General features: G+C 46.0%; 1 long non-coding RNA gene across 2 annotated transcripts; it reads left to right on the top strand.

Moving 5' to 3' along the window:
• Positions 1-300: 300 nt before the first annotated feature.
• On the top strand, positions 301-1,904 carry LOC135563574 (uncharacterized). Of its 2 annotated transcripts, XR_010460388.1 has the most exons (6): positions 301-387; positions 475-516; positions 585-752; positions 829-864; positions 960-1,516; positions 1,798-1,904. It is a non-coding gene; the product is annotated as an uncharacterized LOC135563574 (long non-coding RNA). The 2 variants fall into 2 exon arrangements; XR_010460387.1 differs by having other exon boundaries at positions 475-752.
• Positions 1,905-26,945: the final 25,041 nt, after the last annotated feature.

The raw sequence follows: 26,945 nt of genomic DNA, 5'->3' as shown, positions 1-26,945 counted from the left end.
CCCGTCTTAGAGGGGATCCCTGGGGGGAAAGAGACGAGCATAGGTTCCTCCCAAGATGCCACCCGCTTCATTCAAGGTATGTCCTTCCATCTCTACATGGGATACAACCACATTCATATTGAATCATTTTGGACTGTCTGACTTTGATTTACCTATTGCCTTGCAGTGCCTGGCAGCACTGTGTTCCTGTTAGAGCCACCAGCACAAGCACCAGACTATGCTGATCCAGTGAGCACTCCATCAAAGGCATACTGTAGGCCTGGCATGTCTTGTCTACTAGCTTCAATATGAATGTGATAGGGTGAAGGCCCCAGTGCAGCAACAACAGCACATGATGGAGACGATGATGAGGAGGAGACCATCTCTCTGGATTCCAGAAGGCATGAGGTATCATGTTAAGACTGTGAAAGTACTATTTACTCTACAATGGTGAGGAGTCCTCATCAAAATCAAAAAATCTAATTTCTTTTACAGGACCCAGATGCTATACAGTGGGAAAACCAGCCTGGCAACATAGTGCGTATTAATAAAAGGACACCACATCCTGCCAAATTCCAGCTGCGCTAATTGTATTGTGTTCACAGAGCTCACAAGCTATCAGAAAGTTGTATGGCAACCACCTCCGGCGCCAAATAGAACTGACAGACATTCAGTACAAGAAGAAAAAGATGGAAAATCTTGCACTGGAGTCCGAAATAAAAAAGAGGACAATTAGGAAACTGGAACTTGAAATAAAAAAACTTGAGAGGGAGGTGAGATATGCCTTCAATGTACACTGTATGCTAACTGTAACACAAATGTATTAATCATTATTTTCTTTCCTCCCAGCTCCAAGAAGATGACACAGCTCAAAATAAAAATTAGGTATATTCTCGTAAAGTCAATGAGCCATGACATATGAGCTCTTATTGTGAGCACAGGACGGTGGCATCTTTCTAAGGTTTTTTTAATTTTCCCAGCAATCAGTACAACCAAGTCATCGTTAAAAGGCATCGCCCTCTTTTGCCCACCCCCCAGCACCAGGTGTGGCCACTAGCCTATATGAAGGCCCAAAATTGTGTGTTCCTTTCTGCTCTGACAATGGCATGCCCATTCGTTTGCAACAGATGTGGTGGATGAAGAAGCACTTGTGCTGAGGAGAGCCTTCAGGCGAGAAAGGGTCTTCAGGGACCGGTTGGACCCACTGGCCTTCCCTGATGACCATCTATATGAAAGATACAGGTTTTCTGCAGATGGCATCAGGTATCTATGCAGACTACTGGGTCCCAGGATTAAGCACCGCACTGCACGGAGCCATGCACTGAGTGTGGAGCAAATGGTTTGTGTGGCCTTGCGCTTTTTTGCTAGTGGAGCCTTCCTGTACTCAGTGGGGGATGCAGAACAGCTGAACAAGGCCACAATTTGCCGCACAATAAGGAGTGTGTGTCTGGCTATCAAAGCATTAGCAGATGTCTTCATCTCCTTCCCTGGCCACAGAAGACTCTGTGACATCAAAGAGAGTTCTATAGGATTGCAGGTAAGAGGATCTACAAATTACAGGACAACTGTTAACACATAGTAGGAGACTCATTACTTTGTGTGACAGGTTTACCCAATGTCATTGGTGCAGTGGACTGCACACACATAAGGATAAAAGCCCCCTCAGGTGCCCATGAGGCCGATTTTGTGAATAGGAAATCCTTTCACAGCATTAATGTTCAGGTGAACATAACTTTTTGATATTGTCCATTGACGAACACTCTGCATTGCCAGTGATGTGCATTGATTGGTGTAATATTCCTCATCTTATGATTTCAGATGGTCTGCAATGCTGACTGTGTGATCAGCAATGTTGTGGCAAAATGGCCTGGCTCAGTCCATGACTCAGAATCTTTCGGGCCTCTGAAATCTATCAGTGCCTATCACAAGGTAAGCCACACAACCCCTATTTATAACCATCATGGCTGTGTCAAGAATATCACTGTTTATGAGGTAGTAATGATGAGATTTTGTGTTGACAGGGGTGAATTCTCTGGTGTGTTGCTGGGAGACAGGGGGTATGGCTGCCAGCCTTTTCTCCTGACACCTTTCACAGACCCCAGGAAGCACAGCAGGCCTACAACCATGCCAATGCCAGGACCAGGGCCAGAGTTGAAATGACCTTTGGCCTCCTGAAGGCACGCTTTCACTGCCTTCACAAATTAAGGGTCAGCCCTGTTAGGGCATGTGATATTACTGTGGCTTGTGCTGTCCTCCACAATGTGGCCTGCCTGAGGAAGGAGAGGGCCCCCCAGAGTGCCACCAGCCATGGACTGGGACAATCCGGCAATCTTCCTGATGACGACAGTGGTCGGCTGCTGAGGGACCAATATGTGTTGAATTATTTTAGTTAGTATGTGTGCTTTCAATTTTGGTTAAATATGTCCTGCGGTGGCAGAGGAATTTGGGTTTTTTGGGTTCGTTTTTGACCCTAATTTGGCCTCTTATGATGTTTGTGCGGTATACTGTGTGTAATACAAGGCTGCAGGGAGGCTACTGCATCCATTCATTTGTCTGTTCAGTTGATGTGTATGGATTTGTCCTGCATTTATTTTAGTGTGCAGACATGCAGGGTGTGTTATATACAGACCTTTGAATGTGTATGTATCATTTTGTATAATATGCTTGGATTCTGTGCTTTCCATCTTGTAGAGTCACTGTGACTTCAGTTTCGAAAGGAGCTGATGGTTTACCTGCTTTGTTTTGTCCTTATTCAATAAAGGAACATAATGTTACACATTGTGTTTTTATATTCATATGGAATGTGTTTTTGTTTATATGACAGAGTACTAGGGCCACACTGAAGAAAAAGGATAAAGTCATAAATTTATGAGGCTGGTTCTTTCTGCAGAAAAGCTACATATTGTTTTTACAGTTTTGATACTTATGACAATGTGATACTTAATATTCTGGCACATCAGCATGTCTTTGTTTATGAAACCATACTGAAGTACAATTTCACGAAATGCCCCACATCTGTCATTTTAACAACTGTCCTCCTTTAAAACAACTGGTTACAATATTATGACTTGTGTTTTTTTTTTTCCTCTGTGGCCCTAATATTCTATCATTTTATATATAGCCTTATAGTCTATGGGAAACTGTAAATTATCTAATGATAGCAACATCATCTAAAAATCATTTTTATCCAAAATCATTGAAATTAATGATCACAAACGTTTAAATAATAACAGTGGGTCTAGTTATATGTGATAACAATGTATAGTGAGCAGTGAAATAACTATTGGTTTCCATTTGTGGTGACTGCTGACTGACATTAGGGATGAGATTAAATAGATCCTGGAATTTAGCCTGGTCTGGAGCAGGCTAGCTCCACAGAATAAATCTCCATGGTAATTTATACCATAACATATCCTCCTGCCCCCTATCCATCTTTAGTGCAACCGGATTACGGATCAATTGAGCCAGGATCACCAAGATATCCTGGCTTAATCCCTTATCCTAGTTTTGTGCAACAGGCCCCTGGCCAAGATGAAGCAAAAACAGTTTGACACAAACAACAACACAGAGTTACACATGGAGTAAACAAACATACAAACAACAACACAGAGTTACACATGGAATAAACAACAACACAGAGTTACACATGGAGTAAACAAACATACAAACAACAACACAGAGTTACACATGGAGTAAACAAACATACAAACAACACAGAGTTACACATGGAGTAAACAAACATACAAACAGAGTTACACATGGAGTAAACAAACATACAAACAACAACACAGAGTTACACATGGAGTAAACAAACATACAAACAACAGAGTTACACATGGAGTAAACAAACAAACAACAACAACAACACAGAGTTACACATGGCATAAACAAACATACAAACAACAACACAGAGTTACACATGGAGTAAACAAACATACAAACAACAACACAGAGTTACACATGGAGTAAACAAACAAACAACAACACAGAGTTACACATGGAATAAACAACAACACAGAGTTACACATGGAGTAAACAAACATACAAACAACAACACAGAGTTACACATGGAGTAAACAAACAAACATACAGTCAATAATACATTAGAAAAAGTCTAAAAACCGCATGTGCAAATGAGGTAGGATAAGACAACAATGGGTATGCACACCAGGTATTGAAAACATTTTTGTATGTAGCCTAGGTTTAGTAAGCTATTTGCAATGTACAAATCAATCATCATGTAATGTTTATATGAGTATTTCTCATGGCTTTCACAAATAACCTTCCTAATTACATGTTGACTGCAACGAAGGCCTACCTGACAGAATGGTATAATTCTGATTTGTATCAATGAAGGCCTACCTGACAGAATGATATAATTCTGATTTGTATCAATGAAGGCCTACCTGACAGAATGATATAATTCTGATTTGTATCAATGAAGGCCTACCTGACAGAATGGTATAATTCTGATTTGTATCAATGAAGGCCTACCTGACAGAATGATATAATTCTGATTTGTATCAATGAAGGCCTACCTGACAGAATGGTATAATTCTGATTTGTATCAATGAAGGCCTACCTGACAGAATGGTATAATTCTGATTTGTATCAATGAAGGCCTACCTGACAGAATGATATAATTCTGATTTGTATCAATGAAGGCCTACCTGACAGAATGGTATAATTCTGATTTGTATCAACGAAGGCCTACCTGACAGAATGGTATAATTCTGATTTGTATCAATGAAGGCCTACCTGACAGAATGGTATAATTCTGATTTGTATCAATGAAGGCCTACCTGACAGAATGGTATAATTCTGATTTGTATCAATGGGGGGCGTATCTGTTTTGCTCAATTGAATTAAAGGGCAATTACAACCTCAAAAAAATATCTATATATATATTTGTTTTGTTTTTTCCCCCAGACCTTGAAATTCATCTCGTGGTTTAATGATTGTTGTGGAACATAACATAAGTCTAGAACATCACATTGTTGTTGTTTAAACAGTGGGATTTTGACAGTAAATGTCTAGGAAAACATAGAACTTTTCACACAGGACCCACTTCTCCTGGTACCACTACACCACTACATAGGGCCCACTTCTCCTGGTACCACTACACGACTACACAGGACCCACTTCTCCTGGTACCACTACACCACTACACAGGACCCACTTCTCCTGGTACCACTACACTACTACATAGGGCCACTTCTCCTGGTACCACTACACCACTACACAGGACCACTTCTCCTGGTACCACTATATAGGACCACTTCTCCTGGTACCACTACAAGACTACATAGGACCACTTCTCCTGGTACCTCTACTACTACATAGGACCCACTTCTCCTGGTACCACTACACCACTACATAGGACCACTTCTCCTGGTACCACTACACTACTACATAGGGCCACTTCTCCTGGTACCACTACACCACTACATAGGACACACTTCTCCTGGTACCACTACACAGGGCCACTTCTCATGGTACCACTACACCACTACTTAGGGCCACTTCTCCTGGTACCACTACACCACTACATAGGGCCACTTATCCTGGTACCTCTACACAGCTACACAGGACCACTTCTCCTGGTACCACTACACAGGACCACTTCTCCTGGTACCTCTACACCACTACACAGGACCACTTCTCCTGGTACCACTACATAGGGCCACTTCTCCTGGTACCACTACATCGGGACCACTTCTCCTGGTACCACTACACCACTACATAGGACCACTTCTCCTGGTACCTCTACACCACTACACAGGACACACTTCTCCTGGTACCACTACACAGGACACTTCTCCTGGTACCACTTCTCCTGGTACTTCTCCTGGTACCACTACACAGGGCCACTTCTCCTGGTACCACTACATAGGGCCACTTCTCCTGGTACCACTACACCACTACACAGGACCACTTCTCCTGGTACCTCTACACCACTACATCGGGCCACTTCTCCTGGTACCACTACATAGGGCCACTTCTCCTGGTACCTCTACACCACTACATCGGGCCACTTCTCCTGGTACCACTACATAGGGCCACTTCTCCTGGTACCACTACACGACTACACAGGACCACTTCTCCTGGTACCTCTACACTACTACATAGGACCACTTCTCCTGGTACCACTACATAGGGCCACTTCTCCTGGTACCACTACATAGGACCCACTTCTCCTGGTACCACTACACCACTACATAGGGCCACTTCTCCTGGTACCTCTACACCACTACATAGGACCACTTCTCCTGGTACCACTACACGACTACACAGGACCCACTTCTCCTGGTACCACTACACCACTACACAGGACCCACTTCTCCTGGTACCACTACACTACTACATAGGGCCACTTCTCCTGGTACCTCTACACCACTACACAGGACCACTTCTCCTGGTACCACTATATAGGACCACTTCTCCTGGTACCACTACACCACTACATAGGGCCACTTCTCCTGGTACCACTACACCACTACATAGGGCCACTTATCCTGGTACCACTACACCACTACACAGGGCCACTTCTCCTGGTACCACTACACCACTACATAGGGCCACTTCTCCTGGTACCACTATATAGGACCACTTCTCCTGGTACCACTACACCACTACATAGGGCCACTTCTCCTGGTACCACTACACTACTACATAGGGCCACTTCTCCTGGTACCACTACACCACTACATAGGACACACTTCTCCTGGTACCACTACACAGGGCCACTTCTCCTGGTACCACTACACCACTACATAGGGCCACTTCTCCTGGTACCACTACACCACTACATAGGGCCACTTCTCCTGGTACCTCTACACCACTACATCGGGCCACTTTTCCTGGTACCACTACATAGGGCCACTTCTCCTGGTACCACTACACCACTACATAGGGCCACTTCTCCTGGTACCTCTACACCACTACACAGGGCCACTTCTCCTGGTACCACTACACCACTACATAGGGCCACTTCTCCTGGTACCACTACACCACTACACAGGGCCACTTCTCCTGGTACCACTACACCACTACATAGGGCCACTTCTCCTGGTACCACTATATAGGACCACTTCTCCTGGTACCACTACACCACTACATAGGGCCACTTCTCCTGGTACCACTACACTGCTACATAGGGCCACTTCTCCTGGTACCACTACACCACTACATAGGACACACTTCTCCTGGTACCACTACACAGGGCCCCTTCTCATGGTACCACTACACCACTACTTAGGGCCACTTCTCCTGGTACCACTACACCACTACATAGGGCCACTTCTCCTGGTACCTCTACACAGCTACACAGGACCACTTCTCCTGGTACCACTAAACAGGACCACTTCTCCTGGTACCTCTACACCACTACACAGGACCACTTCTCCTGGTACCACTACATAGGGCCACTTCTCCTGGTACCACTACATCGGGCCACTTCTCCTGGTACCACACCACTACATAGGGCCACTTCTCCTGGTACCTCTACACCACTACACAGGACCACTTCTCCTGGTACCACTACACAGGACCACTTCTCCTAGTACCACTACATAGGGCCACTTCTCCTGGTACCACTACATAGGGCCACTTCTCCTGGTACCACTACCACTACATAGGGCCACTTCTCCTGGTACCACTACACCACTACAGGGACCACTTCTCCTGGTACCTCTACACCACTACATCGGGCCACTTCTCCTGGTACCACTACAAAGGGCCACTTCTCCTGGTACCACTACACCACTACATCGGGCCACTTTTCCTGGTACCACTACATAGGGCCACTTCTCCTGGTACCACTACACCACTACACAGGACCACTTCTCCTGGTACCACTACACTACTACATAGGACCACTTCTCCTGGTACCACTACACCACTAGGGCCACTTCTCCTGGTACCACTACATAGGACCACTTCTCCTGGTACCACTACATAGGGCCACTTCTCCTGGTACCACTACACCACTACATAGGGCCACTTCTCCTGGTACCACTACATAGAACCACTTCTCCTGGTACCACTACATAGGGCCACTTCTCCTGGTACCACTACACCACTACACAGGACCACTTCTCCTGGTACCACTACACACCACTACATAGGGCCACTTCTCCTGGTACCTCTACACCACTACACAGGACCACTTCTCCTGGTACCACTACATAGGACCACTTCTCCTGGTACCACTACACCACTACATAGGGCCACTTCTCCTGGTACCACTACACCACTACATAGGGCCACTTCTCCTGGTACCTCTACCACTACACCTCCTGGTACCACTACACCACTACATAGGGCCACTTCTCCTGGTACCACTACACCACTACATAGGACCACTTCTCCTGGTACCACTACACAGGGCCACTTCTCCTGGTACCACTACACCACTACATAGGGCCACTTCTCCTGGTACCACTACATACATAGGGCCACTTCTCCTGGTACCACTACATCGGGCCACTTCTCCTGGTACCACTACATAGGGACCACTTCTCCTGGTACCACTACACCACTACATAGGGCCACTTCTCCTGGTACCTCTACACCACTACACAGGGCCACTTCTCCTGGTACCACTACACCACTACATAGGGCCACTTCTCCTGGTACCTCTACACCACTACATAGGGCCACTTGTCCTGGTACCACTACACTACTACACAGGACCCACTTCTCCTGGTACCACTACACTACTACACAGGACCACTTCTTCTGGTACCACTACACTACTACACAGGACCACTTCTCCTGGTACCACTACACAGGACCCACTTCTCCTGGTACCACTACACCACCCACTTCCACTTCTCCTGGTACCACTACATAGGGCCACTTCTCCTGGTACCACTACACCACTACACAGGACCCACTTCTCCTGGTACCACTACACCACTACATAGGACCACTTCTCCTGGTACCACTACACCACTACACAGGACCCACTTCTCCTGGTACCACTACACCACTACATAGGGCAACTTCTCCTGGTACCACTACACCACTACATAGGGCCACTTCTCCTGGTACCTCTACACCACTACACAGGACCACTTCTCCTGGTACCACTACATAGGGCCACTTCTCCTGGTACCTCTACACAGCTACATAGGGACCATTTCTCCTGCTACCTCTACACAGCTACATAGGGACCATTTCTCCTGGTACCTCTACACCACTACATAGGGCCACTTCTCCTGGTACCACTACACCACTACATAGGGCCACTTCTCCTGGTACCTCTACACAGCTACATAGGGCCACTTCTCCTGGTACCACTACATAGGGCCACTTTCCTGGTACCACTACACAGGACCACTTCTCCTGGTACATCTACACCACTACACAGGACCACTTCTCCTGGTACCTCTACACCACTACATAGGACTACTTCTCCTGGTACCACTACATAGGGCCACTTCTCCTGGTACCAGCACATAGGGCCACTTCTCCTGGTACCACTACACCACCACACCACAACATAGGGCCCACTTCTCCTGGTACCACTACAACACTACATAGGACTACTTCTCCTGGTACCACTACATAGGACCACTTCTCCTGGTACCACTACATAGGACCACTTCTCCTGGTACCACTACATAGGGCCACTTCTCCTGGTACCACTACATAGGGCCACTTCTCCTGGTACCACTACATCACCACACCACACCACTACATAGGGCCACTTCTCCTGGTACCACTACACCACCACACCACGACATAGGGCCCACTTCTCCTGGTACCACTACAACACTACATAGGACTACTCTCCTGGTACCACTACATAGGACCACTTCTCCTGGTACCACTACACCACTACCACTACATAGGGCCACTTCTCCTGGTACCACTACATAGGGCCACTTCTCCTGGTACCACTACACCACTACATAGGACCACTTCTCCTGGTACCACTACACCACTACATAGGACCACTTCTCCTGGTACCTCTACACCAGACTACATCGGACCACTTCTCCTGGTACCACTACATAGGGCCACTTCTCCTGGTACCTCTACACCACTACATAGGGACCATTTCTCCTGGTACCTCTACACTACTACACAGGACCATTTCTCCTGGTACCTCTACACCACTACATAGGGCCACTTCTCCTGGTACCTCTACACCACTACATAGGGCCACTTGTCCTGGTACCACTACACTACTACACAGGACCCACTTCTCCTGGTACCACTACACTACTACACAGGACCACTTCTTCTGGTACCACTACACTACTACACAGGACCACTTCTCCTGGTACCACTACACAGGACCCACTTCTCCTGGTACCACTACACCACTACACAGGGCCACTTCTCCTGGTACCACTACATAGGGCCACTTCTCCTGGTACCACTACACCACTACACAGGACCCACTTCTCCTGGTACCACTACACCACTACATAGGGCAACTTCTCCTGGTACCACTACACCACTACATAGGGCCACTTCTCCTGGTACCTCTACACCACTACACAGGACCACTTCTCCTGGTACCACTACATAGGGCCACTTCTCCTGGTACCTCTACACAGCTACATAGGGACCATTTCTCCTGCTACCTCTACACAGCTACATAGGGACCATTTCTCCTGGTACCTCTACACCACTACATAGGGCCACTTCTCCTGGTACCACTACACCACTACATAGGGCCACTTCTCCTGGTACCACTACACAGCTACATAGGGCCACTTCTCCTGGTACCACTACATAGGACCACTTCTCCTGGTACCACTACACAGGACCACTTCTCCTGGTACATCTACACTACACAGGACCACTTCTCCTGGTACCACTACACCACTACACTACTTCTCCTGGTACCACTACATAGGGCCACTTCTCCTGGTACCAGCACATACCACTTCTCCTGGTACCACCACCACCACACCACTACATAGGGCCCACTTCTCCTGGTACCACTACAACACACATAGGACTACTTCTCCTGGTACCACTACATAGGACCACTTCTCCTGGTACCACTACACCACCACACCACTACATAGGGCCACTTCTCCTGGTACCACTACATAGGGCCACTTCTCCTGGTACCACTACACCACCACACCACACCACTACATAGGGCCCACTTCTCCTGGTACCACTACACCACCACACCACTACATAGGGCCACTTCTCCTGGTACCACTACACCACCACACCACACCACTACATAGGGCCCACTTCTCCTGGTACCACTACACCACCACACCACTACTTAGGGCCACTTCTCCTGGTACCACTACACCACCACACCACTACATAGGGCCACTTATCCTGGTACCACTACTTCTGGCACCACTACATAGGGCCACTTGTCCTGGTACCACTTCTCCTGGTACCACTACATAGGGCCACTTGTCCTGGTACCACTTGTCCTGGTACCACTTCTCCTGGTACCACCACACCACTACATAGGTCCACTTATCCTGGTACCACCACACCACCACACCACTACATAGGGCCACTTCTCCTGGTACCACCACACCACACCACTACATCGGGCCCACTTCTCCTGGTACCACTACACCACCACACCACTACTTAGGGCCACTTCTCCTGGTACCACCACACCACCACACCACACCACTACATAGGGCCACTTCTCCTGGTACCACTACTTAGGGCCACTTCTCCTGGTACCACCACACCACCACACCACACCACTACATAGGGCCCACTTCTCCTGGTACCACCACACCACTGTATATAGCCAATGAAAAGACAGCAGTCACACACAGCATGATGTTAAAGGATAAGCTGTCCATTCACTCAGACATAATTAGCCAGTAGGTCCCAATCATAAGAATATAAAAACACCAACCAAAATCGGTGTACATTTGATTTGTAAATTGTAAATTTATTAGGACAAAAAATAAAGGACAAATCACACATCACGACAAGAGAGACACCTAAGACAACAACATAGCATGGTAGAAACACAACATGACAACACAGCATGGTAGAAACACAACATGACAACAACATGGTAGCAACACAACATGGTAGCAGCACAAAACATGGAAAAACATTATTGGGCACAGACAACAACACAAAGGCAAGAAGGTAGAGACAAAAATACATCACGTGAAGCAGCCACAACTGTCAGTAAGTGTCCATGATTGAGTCTTTGAATGAAGAGATGGAGATAAAACTGTCCAGTTTGAGTGTTTGTTGCAGCTCGTTCCAGTCGCTAGCTGCAGCGAACTGAAAAGAGGAGCGACCCAGGGATGTGTGTGCTTTGGGGACCTTTAACAGAATGTGACTGGCAGAACGGGTGTTGTATGTGGAGGATGAGGGCTGCAGTAGATATCTCAGATAGGGGGGAGTGAGGCCTAAGAGGTTTTTATAAATAAGCATCAACCAGTGGTTCTTGAGACAGGTATATAGAGATGACCAGTTTACAGAGGAGTATAGAGTGCAGTGATGTGTCCTATAAGGAGCATTGGTGGACAATCTGATGGCCGAATGGTAAAGAACATCTACCTGCTCGAGAGCACCCTTACCTGCCGATCTATAAATAACATCTCTGTAATCTAGCATGGGTAGGATGGTCTTCTGAAGCAGGCTTAGTTTGGCAGCTGGGGTGAAAGAGGAGCGATTACAATAGAGGAAACCAAGTCTAGATTTAACTTTAGCCTGCAGCGTTGATATGTGCTGAGAGAAGGACCGTGTACAATCTAGCCATACTCCCAAGTACTTGTATGAGGTGACTACCTTAAGCTCATGGAAGAACGCCCACATGGAGCAACACCCACATGGAGCAAACATGGAGCAACTCCCACATGGAGCAACTCCCACATGGAGCAACGAATGAAGTGGTGAATAAAGAGCTCAGCCATGTGTTTCTTGTCAGTTACAACCACATCATCAACATTAAGGGACATGGGCAGCTGTGAGGAGGAGGGCTTATTCTACAGGTCTTTAACTGTTTTCCAGAACTTCTTGGGGTTAGACCCACAGAGAGAGAACTGCTTCTTCAAGTAAAAATCTTTGGCCTTCCCGATAGCCTAAGCGCACTTATTTCTATTTTGCCTGAACGAGAGCCAGTCAGCCTGAGTATGTGTGTGCTGAGTCTTTCGCCAAATGGAATTCTTGAGGTGGAGTAACTCTGCCAGATCACAGTCGAACCAGGGGCTGAACCTGTTTTAATTTAAATTGTATTTTTGGGGGCGTGTTTGTTAACAATAACACTAAAAATATTTTTTTTAAAGGTCAGAGTGTCTTCAACAGAGGGGATCAAGCTGATTCTATACGACTTTACAGAGCCCAGTTCTTGAAGGAAGGCTTGCTCATTAAAGTTTTTTAGCAACCGTCTATGACAAATCAGGACAGGTCGTTTCACTGAGCAGCCATTACAAACACAGGCTGTAAAACAGTGATCACTAAGGTCATTACAGAAAACACCAGACTGATACCTTTCAGGATTATTTGTAATGTTAACATTGAGTAGAGTAGCTTTTTCTGGGTGTTTGGAGTCATACCTTTTGGGATCTGTAAAAATCTGAGAAAGATTTAGGGAGTCCCATTGCAGGACGAATTCAGACTTAGTGTAAGGGGCCGGGAGAGAGCTTAGGGCAGGTAGTGTACAGGCCGGTGCTGATGGTGGACGATAACACCCAGCAACAGTCAACAAAGAGCTATTTGAAAGTTCAATGCTTAAAACCAGCAAATCAAATTGTCTGGGGACAGACTTGGTGGAGACAACAGAGCACTGAAAGTGTTCCTTGGTAAAGATTGTCACTCCCCCACCTTTGGAAGATCTGTCTTACCGAAAAAGGTTATAACCATAAAGGTTAACATCAGTGTTCAAAACACTCTTTCTTAACCACATCTCAGTAATGATCAACACATCTGGATTGGAGCTGTGAACCCACACTTTCAATTGATACATTTTAGGTAATAAGCTTCTAATGCAGAAAACCCAGGCTTTTACTAGAGCGGAAATTAGTGAAGCCGATATCAGCTCACAAGTCAGAATTGAGGCTAGCAACAGTAGGTGGGCCAGGGTGTACAAGCACATTTTCCCAATATCATCAGCAATAATACAATCAGGGCACGGCAGAGGACAGGGAGAGCCCTGCAGTATTTTTATGACATTTGAAAATTCATCAGATTGCAACAAGCTCATATTGTACAGCAATTCCATCAGGTCACATGAATACAAAGCTGGCGAGAGGTGGTTAGAATAGGATGGGAGGCCAAGAGTCTGTAGCCAATAGAGAGTCCGAGTCCCGAGTGTGGGAACAAACATAGTCTGTCCCACGGTTGGGTAAACAAGCCAGTTCATAGTCAACAAAACATGCAGGAGCCATGAGGCAAATAGCATAAAGCACAATAAAAAATATATCGACTTGGGGCTAGCCATTGTTGGTTCAAAGTGTCATCCCCCTCCCCAACAAAATAACTTGAGAGACTAGCTCTCTATGAGTTCAGTCTTATGAGTTCAGAGCTAAAAGAAATAAATAGTAGACCTATACTAGCTAATTAAAGTGTTTGAGTAAACTCACATAATAAGCTTCACAAAAATTCCAATCAGTCTAAAGTCCAATGGTGTGTGTTTAAGACTGTGGTGTGTGTTTAAGACTGTGGTGTGTGTTTAAGTCTGTGGTGTGTGTTTAAGACTGTGGTGTGTGTTTAAGACTGTGGTGTGTGTTTAAGTGCATATGTGCTGGAGGTGAGCGAAAACCCGGGAGAGCGGGGGTACCTGTACGAGGACAGGGGGAGACCGGCCAGGGCAGAGTGTGAACAGATCACCAGGTGGAATCCAAGCAGCAGTGCCGCAGGCAATGGCAGTACCCACTTGGGAGTATTTTTTTTCCTGATGTAGCTAAATCCCAGCTAGTTAGCTAACGTAGCTAAATTCCAGCTAGCTAGCTAACGTAGCTAAATTCCAGCTAGTTAGCTAACGTAGCTAAATTCCAGCTAGTTAGCTAACGTAGCTAAATTCCAGCTAGCTAGCTAACATAGCTAAATTCCAGCTAGTTAGCTAACGTAGCTAAATTCCAGCTAGCTAGCTAACATAGCTAAATTCCAGCTAGTTAGCTAACGTAGCTAAATTCCAGCTAGTTAATTAACATAGCTAGCAGGTCTCTGTCCACTGTTTTTTTTCCACGTGCAAAAGGCTATATCTCTTCAGTTTTGGCAAATGGTCCTTTACGACGTCCAAACAAAGTTATCCTGTGTCTATTGTATTTTGGAGATTTGTGAGGAGGATATCTGCTGATGTGATCAAAGCAACAATATTGCTTCTTATTGAGGTAATTTACAACTGAAGTGTCCTGGCTGCAGATCAGTTCAAAATAGAGATGAATCTGTCCCTCAAGAGCTTTGACACCTCTCACTTCACACCTCACACATCAGTGCTATTTGAAGTTGCAGCCGGATCGGTTCTGTCCTAGCAAGCTTGGTAGCCTTAATTTAGCATTCATTCCTTATAAAGTAAAATATGTAATTGAAATACATATTTTATCTTCTTGGCTTTAAAACTAGCTTCAGACTAAACATTACTCCAGGTTGTGTTTTCAGGTTTCTGTTGTGCATCTCTTGCCGGTCGTTGGTTTTCCAGCGCTATATAGTCCTTGGAAATAAGAATGTTTGGTAGTAGAAATCTTTCCAGGTAATTTTGTCCAAAATCAGGTTGTAGGTTTGGAGTTTTAAATTGGAGTGGAGGGTGTGAAGTATTTAGTCAGCCACCAATTGTTCAAGTTCTCCCACTTAAAAAGATGAGAGAGGCCTGTAATTTTCATCATAGGTTCACTTCAACTATGACAGACAAAATGAGAAAAGAAAACCCAGAAAATCACATTGTAGGATTTTAAATGAATTTATTTGCAAATTATGGTGGAAAATAAGTATTGTGCAGCGGCGTCTTGGTCGTCTCACCGTCTCCTTTTATTTCCGATTCTTACTTGTTGTCTAAGTCTCTAGCTCGTTCTGAGATAAGAAAAGATGCAGGACTAATTGTGCAGGGTTCCCACTATGGGGAGTATCATCTATCTGCTGAGGCCCCATATTCTACTATCTGCCCAGGAATCATTGGCTTTGCCTATGTGGCGGGTCAGTGAGTAGGTTCTTCTATGTCGATTCAGTTTGTACTGATGGGAAGGCTAGAGGTGGGGAAACACAGGTTCAATGGACAGTGTTTCCATCAGATCCGCTTCCTCCTATTAGAATGACTACATGACTCTTGAATGGGGTTGGCACAGTAGAGTCGTGTTATATCCTGCCCACAAGTCTATGACTGTGTTTGGGCGGAAGGATTAGGGATATAGTTTCTGTAACTGGTGTTACAGTACAATATATGACCAATCTTTAAATACCGACAGAGTTTTGAGTTCATCTATCTGCTTGTACAGACTAGTATGGCTCATATTTTTGTTTTATCTGCCCACTAGTCATTAGCGTTGCCTCTGGACAGAGTAGGGCGGATTAGACCGAGGACGCGGTGCATTGTGACACAGTCTGTTTTCACGGTGCGTTACCAGACCTTTTCACTAAGTTGGGAAGTGTTTGGCAGGGAGTACGTTTTTTGGGAGCGTTGCGCGACGCCTTATACCACTAGGAACAGAGCTCCTATCTTCTTTCTGTACTGTTAAATCATGACCTGTAGATGTCAGCATTGAGACAAAACAAAATCTTAAATGATAAAGTATTTCCTGGAATCAAGCCGTTTGGATGTTGTTCATAGGGGACTGTAATCAGAGTACACACACACACACAGGAAACTGACAGCACCAGCCTCGTTGTCATGTGATTACTCATAAATGCTTACCATTCATTAGGGTTTATGTTTTAAAGTTTAGAAGACTCTAATACTATTTCCCCGTTCAATGTGATATTTTCTGTGTTGTAAAAATACAAATACATAAATAAAAACTTATCTGGAATCTTGTCCTCCAGTATTTCCGGAATCTTGCCGACACTTTTAGAATTTTCCCCATTGTCATGTGTTCTTCTTTATTGACAGTGTGATAAACCAGTTGGCTCAGGCTCGAGGCTTCACCCTCCCCTTCCCACTCTGGCACAATCACAACTTCATCTAGCTGTGTCACAGACATATTCTCCACTCTAGAACAGATACACGGGGAGAAAAAACACCCTGGTACTTTCAACACAGACATATTCTCCACTCTAGAACAGATACACGGGGAGAAAAAACACCCTGGTACTTTCAACACAGACATATTCTCCACTCTAGAACAGATACACGGGGAGAAAAAACACCCTGGTACTTTCAACACAGACGAGAAAGCTGTCCAGCTCCTCTCCCGACTAGTGTGTATCTGAAGGTCTGTTAAATGAATGAAGGATGTGTCACGGAGGAAGCTGCTGTGTTTCGTGATGCTAAGGATTAAATGTAAATGTATTCATCCAAGAATAAACATAGCAGAGGCATCATTACACATCAAGAAGTGTATGTTATTTATACTTGTATTTTTTTCCCTAGTTCGTCTCAGTGCAGTGAAGGACTTGTTTTCCTCTCTGGCTTTCTCTCATATCTCTCCCATGACAACACATTTTCTCCAGCACATCATCTGCATATTTAATCAATACAACTTTAGCTTTTAATGTTTTATTTTATTTTTATAGCTGCATTTGGCTTGCTTTGCACTCACTTCAACTCAGCACCTCCACCCTAAATCATTTCTGTACTGTGTAGGCTTAAATAAATCCCGATCCCTTCAGACTCCATCTGGTCCTACAGATATGACCCAATTCCAGCCTTCAAGCGTCACAAGACACCTTTCCCGAGCTGGTGAAGCTTGTAATTATGAACGTGAAGAGCAAGGTGAGAGAGCGTGGGGTAATACGCCAAACACCCGAGGCAGCCAGGGTAATGAGACACAAACCGGTTCCACCTGTCCTCCACATTAACTGCTTCTGCATGTGTACAGTAATAATAAAATAAATAAATAACTTGGTTGGTGCTTTATATTTATCCTTTTTTTTCCCCACGCATGAATTAGAAATGTGCTTTTTGCATATTCCAAACTCTCCCTGAGACACCCACGAAAAGTGGAGTCAAAACAAGGGTTTATAATTATCAACAGCAACCCAGGAGCAATTAGGAGTAAAAGCCCTTGCTCAAGGGCACATTGACAGATTTTTACATCTCGTTGGTTCCGAGGATTTGAACCAACAAACCTTTCGGTTACTCGCCCAACGCTCTAAATGCTACCTGCCACCCTAAACAGGAAATAACCGTTTCCACCCAGTTCCAAACAGGAAATAACCGTTTCCACCCAGTTCCAAACAGGAAATAACCGTTTCCACCCAGTTCCAAACAGGAAATAACCGTTTCCACCCAGTTCCAAACCGGAGAACGTTTCCACCCAGTTCCAAACCGGAGACCGTTTCTACCCAGTTCCAAACCCGGAGACCGTTTCCACCCAGTTCCAAACCGGAGACCGTTTCCACCCAGTTCCAAACCGGAGACCGTTTCCACCCAGTTCCAAACCCGTTTCCACCCAGTTCCAAACCCGTTTCCACCCAGTTCCAAACCCGGAGACCGTTTCCACCCAGTTCCAAACCCGGAGACCGTTTCCACCCAGTTCCAAACCGGAGACCGTTTCCACCCAGTTCCAAACCGGAGACCGTTTCCACCCATTTCCAAACCGGAGTTCGTTTCCACCCTGTTCCAAACCGGAGACCTTTTCCACCCAGTTTCAAACCCGGAGACCGTTTCCACCCAGTTCCAGTTCCAAACCCGGAGACCGTTTCCACCCAGTTCCAAACCCGGAGACCGTTTCCACCCAGTTCCAGTTCCAAACCCGGAGACCGTTTCCACCCAGTTCCAAACCGGAGACCTTTTCCACCCAGTTCCAAACCCAGAGACCGTTTCCACCCAGTTCCAGTTCCAAACCCGGAGACCGTTTCCACCCAGTTCCAAACCCGGAGACCGTTTCCACCCAGTTCCAGTTCCAAACCCGGAGACCGTTTCCACCCAGTTCCAGTTCCAAACCTGGAGACCGTTTCCACCCAGTTCCAAACCCAGAGACCGTTTCCACCCAGTTCCAAACCGGAGACCGTTTCCACCCAGTTCCAAACCGGAGAACGTTTCCACCCAGTTCCAAACCGGAGACCGTTTCTACCCAGTTCCAAACCCGGAGACCGTTTCCACCCAGTTCCAAACCGGAGACCGTTTCCACCCAGTTCCAAACCGGAGACCGTTTCCACCCAGTTCCAAACCCAGAGACCGTTTCCACCCAGTTCCAGTTCCAAACCCGGAGACCGTTTCCACTCAGTTCCAAACCGGAGACCGTTTCCACCCAGTTCCAAACCCGGAGACCGTTTCCACCCAGTTCCAAACCGGAGACCTTGAGAACCACTACATTACGGTAAGAAAGCAGGGAGGTGTTGTTGCAAGACCGCGTGTCGTTTTCTGATATAAATATCATCTTCCCATAACACTCACCGCCTCTCCTCTTTGACACACGCTGGCCTTTGTGATACTAACAGCTTCCTGTGTCATGTCCCAACTGCTGAAATCAATAAAGGTGCCATCTGCACTCTCACACCTGTATCAAGTCTCCATTAGGATTATGTTCTCATTGAATTCTACAAGTCGATAGTCTATGAGTGGTGGGGGGGTGAATACAACAAAAAGGTGGAGATGTGGCATAGTTGTTAATGTCTTTGTCAAACAATCATGGTGGTACCGCTAACTCCTTGCTACAGGCATAAACAGTAGACAGACGACGATCTCTGTCTCTGGAGGACTGATGTAAAAGTTCTTGTTTTCACATGTTAGTGCTTCACACATACATGACAAGTAGGACATCAGTATGCATTAGATGAGTCAACGCCAAGTCTAAAATATGAATAATTCAGAAGTATCACTCCCCTCGACAGACAGACAGACAGACAGGCAGGCAGACAGACAGGCAGACAGACAGACAGACAGACAGGCAGGCAGGCAGGCAGGCAGGCAGGCAGGCAGGCAGGCAGACAGACAGACAGACAGACAGAGATCAAACACTCTGCTTCCTCGTTGCCAGCCTGGCCTCTATGCAGTAAACACCTCAGCACTGCACTCAACTCGATTCGCACTTTATCGCCTGGCTGAATGTAAAGTGCCTTGATTGCAGTAGTTTTCCTGCTAAGTGGGAGTGGGGAGCTAGCCTGTGTACTGTAAAAATATTAAAACAATAAAACTGAAGCTACTTCCCAGGGAGCTCTTCCCAGTCCAGGGTTAAGAGCACAGAAACCTCCACTGCATGGACAGGAATACAAGCAGAGGCTCAGAGCTGAGCTGGGCTTCAGTGGTGTCTGGAACCGTCACTCAACCCTTCTGTTGGAGCGAGGGGAAGGAGATTGGGGCCAGTCATATTCCTACTGGAAAATACTGTCCTGTTGCGTAGATAGAGGTCTCAGCTATTAAGGCATTAGGAGGCACACTACTCACTATGTGTCAGTTACTGTATATTATTCTGTATTCAGTTAATGTGACTGGCAGGCCTGGGGTCTGTTTTTATTTCACCTTGAAGAGGAGGCTGTGAAACCAGTTACTGAGGCTGGCAGTGAAGTTGTTACTGAGACTGGTAGTGAAGCTAGTTACTGAGACTGGTAGTGAAGCTAGTTAATGTGACTGGCAGGCCTGGGGTCTGTTTTTATTTCACCTTGAAGAGGAGGCTGTGAAACCAGTTACTGAGGCTGGCAGTGAAGTTGTTACTGAGACTGGTAGTGAAGCTAGTTACTGAGACTGGTAGTGAAGCTAGTTAATCAGGCTGGTAGTGAAGCCAGTTAATCAGGCTGGTAGTGAAGCCAGTTACTGAGACTGGTAGTGAAGCTAGTTAATCAGGCTGGTAGTGAAGCCAGTTAATCAGGCTGGTAGTGAAGCCAGTTACTGAGACTGGTAGTGAAGCCAGTTACTGAGACTGGTAGTGAAGCCAGTTACTGAAACTGGTAGTGAAGCTAGTTACTGAGGCAGTTACTGAGACTGGTAGTGAAGCTAGTTACTGAGGCTGGTAGTGAAGTAGTGAAGCCAGTTACTGGGGCTGGCAGTGAAGCCAGTTACTGAGGCTGGTAGTGAAGTCAGTTACTGAGGCTGGCAGTCAAGCCAGTTACTGAGGCTGGTAGTGAAGCCAGTTACTGAGGCTGGCAGTGAAGCTAGTTACTGAGGCTGGCAGTGAAGCTAGTTACTGAGACTGGTAGTGAAGTAGTGAAGCCAGTTACTGGGGCTGGTAGTGAAGCCAGTTACTGAGACTGGTAGTGAAGTAGTGAAGCCAGTTACTGAGACTGGTAGTGAAGCCAGTTACTGAGACTGGTAGTGAAGCCAGTTACTGAGACTGATAGTGAAGCCAGTTACTGAGACTGGTAGTGAAGTAGTGAAGCCAGTTACTGAGACTGGTGGTGAAGCCAGTTACTGATACTGGTAGTGAAGCCAGTTACTGAGACTGGCAGTGAAGCCAGTTACTGAGACTGGTAGTGAAGCTAGTTACTGAGACTGGTGGTGAAGCTAGTTACTGAGACTGGTAGTGAAGCTAGTTACTGAGACTGGTAGTGAAACCAGTTACTGAGACTGGTAGTGAAGCCAGTTAATCAGGCTGGTAGTGAAGCTAGTTACTGAGGCTGGTTGTGAAGCCAGTTAATCAGACTGGTAGTGAAGTAGTGAAGCCAGTTACTGAGACTGGTAGTGAAGCTAGTTACTGAGGCTGGCAGTGAAACCAGTTACTGAGACTGGTAGTGAAGCTAGTTACTGAGACGGGCAGTGAAGTAGTGAAGCCAGTTACTGAGACTGGCAGTGAAGCCAGTTACTGAGACTGGCAGTGAAGTAGTGAAGCCAGTTACTGAGACTGGTAGTGAAGCTAGTTACTGAGGCTGGCAGTGAAACCAGTTACTGAGACTGGTAGTGAAGCCAGTTACTGAGGCTGGTAGTGAAGTAGTGAAGCCAGTTACTGAGACTGGTAGTGAAGCCAGTTACTGAGGCTGGTAGTGAAGCCAGTTACTGAGGCTGGCAGTGAAGTTAGTTACTGAGACTGGTAGTGAAGTAGTGAAGCCAGTTACTGGGGCTGGTAGTGAAGCCAGTTACTGAGACTGGTAGTGAAGTAGTGAAGCCAGTTACTGAGACTGGTAGTGAAGCCAGTTACTGAGACTGCTAGTGAAGCCAGTTACTGAGACTGGTAGTGAAGCCAGTTACTGATACTGGTAGTGAAGCCAGTTACTGAGACTGGCAGTGAAGCCAGTTACTGAGACTGGTAGTGAAGCTAGTTACTGAGACTGGTAGTGAAGCTAGCTACTGAGACTGGTAGTGAAGCTAGTTACTGAGACTGGTAGGGAAGCCAGTTACTGAGACTGGTAGTGAAGCTAGTTACTGAGGCTGGCAGTGAAGCCAGTTACTAAGGCTGGTAGTGAAGCTAGTTACTGAGGCTGGTAGTGAAACCAGTTACTGAGGCTGGCAGTGAAGCCAGTTAATCAGGCTGGCAGTGAAGTAGTGAAGCTAGTTACTGAGGCTGGCAGTGAAGCCAGTTACTGAGGCTGGCAGTGAAGCCAGTTAATCAGGCTGGTAGTGAAGCTAGTTACTGAGACTGGCAGTGAAGCCAGTTACTGAGGCTGGCAGTGAAGCTAGTTACTGAGACTGGCAGTGAAGCCAGTTACTGAGACTGGTAGTGAAGTAGTGAAGCCAGTTACTGAGACTGGTAGTGAAACCAGTTACTGAGACTGGCAGTGAAGCCAGTTACTGAGACTGGTAGTGAAGCCAGTTAATCAGGCTGGTAGTGAAGCTAGTTACTGAGGCTGGTTGTGAAGCCAGTTAATCAGACTGGTAGTGAAGTAGTGAAGCCAGTTACTGAGACTGGTAGTGAAGCCAGTTACTGAGACTGGTAGTGAAGCTAGTTACTGAGGCTGGCAGTGAAACCAGTTACTGAGACTGGTAGTGAAGCTAGTTACTGAGACTGGCAGTGAAGTAGTGAAGCCAGTTACTGAGACTGGCAGTGAAGCCAGTTACTGAGACTGGTAGTGAAGCCAGTTACTGAGACTGGTAGTGAAGCCACTTACTGAGACTGATAGTGAAGCCAGTTACTGAGACTGGCAGTGAAGTAGTGAAGCCAGTTACTGAGACTGGCAGTGAAACCAGTTACTGAGACTGGCAGTGAAGCCAGTTACTGAGACTGGCAGTGAAGCCAGTTACTGAGACTGGCAGTGAAGTAGTGAAGCCAGTTACTGAGACTGGTAGTGAAGCTAGTTACTGAGGCTGGCAGTGAAACCAGTTACTGAGACTGGTAGTGAAGCCAGTTACTGAGGCTGGTAGTGAAGTAGTGAAGCCAGTTACTGAGACTGGCAGTGAAGCCAGTTACTGAGACTGGTAGTGAAGCCAGTTACTGAGACTGGTAGTGAAGCCAGTTACTGAGACTGGTAGTGAAGCCACTTACTGAGACTGGTAGTGAAGCCAGTTACTGAGGCTGGTAGTGAAGTAGTGAAGCCAGTTACTGAGACTGGCAGTGAAGCCAGTTACTGAGACTGGTAGTGAAGCCAGTTACTGAGGCTGGTAGTGAAGTAGTGAAGCCAGTTACTGAGACTGGTAGTGAAGCCAGTTAATCAGGCTGGCAGTGAAACCAGTTACTGAGACTGGCACCAAGAAGAGGATTAAGTGAGGAGACACTTGAAAACTTCTCTTCGGAGGTGTTTTCACTTTGAAAATCCTTCTCCACATACAAATGTTTCCATAGTGGAATCACAAAATACATTTATAAAGTGATACAACCTGATGCAGCTAGTTGTGCAAGACATGTTATAGATAGAAGGACATGCTTTTCTGCGTGTGCTTTTCTCCTTGGGGAAAATAACAGTTTATTGAAAGGGGGTATGGCAGGTTTTTAAACACCTCCACGCTAGCGGGCAGTATACTCTGGCGTAGGTGCATCCTCTGCAGAAGTAGGTAATCGAGGAGGTGAACCTAGTCCACTTATCAGATTCCGGGTCAAGGAAGAGAGGAGAACAGACTTTTGCCCATTTGAGAATCTCCCCAGATTATATACTGTACCAGTCAAAAGTTTGGGACACACCTACTCATTTAAAAGCTTTATTTTTTACTATGTTCTACATTGTAGAATAATAGTGAAGATATCAAACTATGAAATAACACATATGGAATCATGTAGTAACCAAAAAAATGGTTAAACAAATCTAAATATATTTTAGATTCTTGAATGAGTAGGTGTGTCCAAACTTTTGATTGGTAATATAATATATATATATATATATAGTTACATATATATATATATATATCTATTATATTACCAATATATATATATCTGAGGCTCCCCACTGGTTGAATTAATGTTGTTTCAATGTAATTTGTTAACGTATTATGTGTAAAAGGCTTTGGATTTGAAAAAAGTTATCAACCAGTACTATTTATCATCTCATTTCAACCAGCTAAACACTCAAATACCATGACTTAACATGACTAACAGGTTAGTACATCAATCAAATGTCAACATAATCATCCAATCTATATACATGTATATGTAGAAACATCTCATTCCTAAATCATGGGCATTAATATGGAGTTGGTCCCCCCCCCCTTTGGCTATAACAGCCTCTACTCTTCTGGGACGGCTTTCCACTAGATGTTGGAACATTACTGCTATAACAGCCTCCACTCTTCTGGGAAGGCTTTCCACTAGATGTTGGAACATTACTGCTATAACAGCCTCTACTCTTCTGGGAAGGCTTTCCACTAGATGTTGGAACATTGCTGCTATAACAGCCTCTACTCTTCTGGGAAGGCTTTCCACTAGATGTTGGAACATTACTGCTATAACAGCCTCTACTCTTCTGGGAAGGCTTTCCACTAGATGTTGGAACATTGCTGCTATAACAGCCTCCACTCTTCTGGGAAGGCTTTCCTCTAGATGTTGGAACATTGCTGTTATAACAGCCTCCACTCGTCTGAGAAGGCTTTCCTCTAGATGTTGGAACATTGCTGCTATAACAGACTCCACTCGTCTGGGAAGGCTTTCCTCTAGATGTTGGAACATTGCTGCTATAACAGCCTCCACTCTTCTGGGAAGGCTTTCCACTAGATGATGGAACATTGCTGCTATAACAGCCTCCACTCTTCTGGGAAGGCTTTCCACTAGATGATGGAACATTGCTGCTATAACAGCCTCCACTCTTCTGGGAAGGCTTTCCACTAGATGTTGGAACATTGCTGCTATAACAGCCTCCACTCTTCTGGGAATGCTTTCCACTAGATGTTGGAACATTGCTGCTATAACAGCCTCCACTCTTCTGGGAAGGCTTTCCACTAGATGTTGGAACATTGCTGCTATAACAGCCTCCACTCTTCTGGGAAGGCTTTCCACTAGATGTTGGAACATTGCTGTAATAACAGCCTCCACTCTTCTGAGAAGGCTTTCCACTAGATGTTGGAACATTGCTACTATAAACAGCCACCAATAGTGCTCTTCTTTTAAGGAAGGCTTTCCTCCTGAGATGTTGGTGTCTCCGGAACGACTCCACTGTCTGCAGGGTTTGTTCCACTTGCTTCCATTCTGCCACCAGAGATGCATTTGTTTGGTGAGGTGATCAGAGCCTGATGTTTGGGTGCGTTCCCCTCACAGCCTGGCAAGCACCGTGGTCTTGTAGCGGATCGACGGAAGCCAGTGGAGAGAGCGGAGGAGCGGGGTGATTCATTCCAAAAGGTGTTTTAATGGCACAGGCAGGGAGCCCAGCCAACAGCGGTTAAAGGTCAGGCCTGGATTAGGACTCTGTGCAGGTCAGTGTTGTAAGTGAACCTCTTCCACACCGATTCTTAGCGCTCTGACGAGGACAAACCATTTTTGTATGAACCTCGCTTTTTGCACGGGGGCATTGTCATGCTGAAACAGGAAAAGGCTTTCCCCAAACTGTTGCCACAAAGTTGGAAGCACAGACCATTATTCCTCCTCCACCAAACTTTACAGTTGCCACTATGCATTGGGGCAGGTAGCGTTCTCCTGGCATCCGCTAAACCCAGATTAATTTGTCGGACTGCCAGATGGTGAAGTGTGATTCAGTACTCCAGTGAACGCGTTTCCACTGCTCCAGAGTCCAATGGCAGCGAGCTTTACACCACTCCAACCGACGCTTGGCATTGTGTATGGTGATCTCAGACTTGTGTGCGGCTACTCGGCCATGGAAACCCATTTCATGAAGTTCGTGACAAACAGTTCTTGTGTTGACGTTGCTTCCAGAGGCAGTTTGGAACTCGGAAGTGAGTGTTCCAACAGAGAACAGATCATTTTTACAAACTTCAGCACTCTGCGGTGCCGTACTGTGAGCTAGTGTGGCCTGAAAATAAAAGAGAGCCGCACACTGTAGGAGCTCAGATGCAAAAATGTAATTACCAACGTAATTACCTCTCTTTAATTTTCAAGTTTTCCACTCCACTAATTTGAAGGGTGTCCACACAAACACTAGCCATATATAGCACCTAAACTTCCAAAGATCCAATAAACCATAGGTGTGCATTTCTTTTTCTTCTAGCTAGTGTGGCCTACCACTTTGAGACTGAGCCGTTGTTGCTCCGAGACGTTTCCACTTCACAATAACAGCACTTACAGTTGACAGGGGCAGCTCTTGCTGGGAAGAAATTTGATGAACTGACTTGTTGGAAAGGTGGTATCCTCTGACGGTGCCACGTTGAACATCACTGAGCTCCTCAGTAAGGCCTTTCTGTTACCCCTCTTTACTTAGGTTGACCGCCCCACATTGAAACAATATAAAATGTTTCATCATTTCAATCACTAAATCTACCAACCTGCCCCCAGAACAGCCTATTTTATTTCACAGCTCAGTTAAGAACCTTATTTTCTGCAGTGGAGTTAACTGCCTGTTCCACAGGGAGCTCAGGGGTTTGAACTTGAGCCCATGTGGATGTCCTTTGGGATGTCCTTTGGGTGGTGGACCATGCTTGATACACACAGGAAACTGTTGAG

This window comes from Oncorhynchus nerka, linkage group LG3 (assembly GCF_034236695.1).
Source record: "Oncorhynchus nerka isolate Pitt River linkage group LG3, Oner_Uvic_2.0, whole genome shotgun sequence".
NCBI lineage: Eukaryota > Metazoa > Chordata > Actinopteri > Salmoniformes > Salmonidae > Oncorhynchus > Oncorhynchus nerka.
This window is presented reverse-complemented; position numbering and strand designations above follow the sequence as displayed.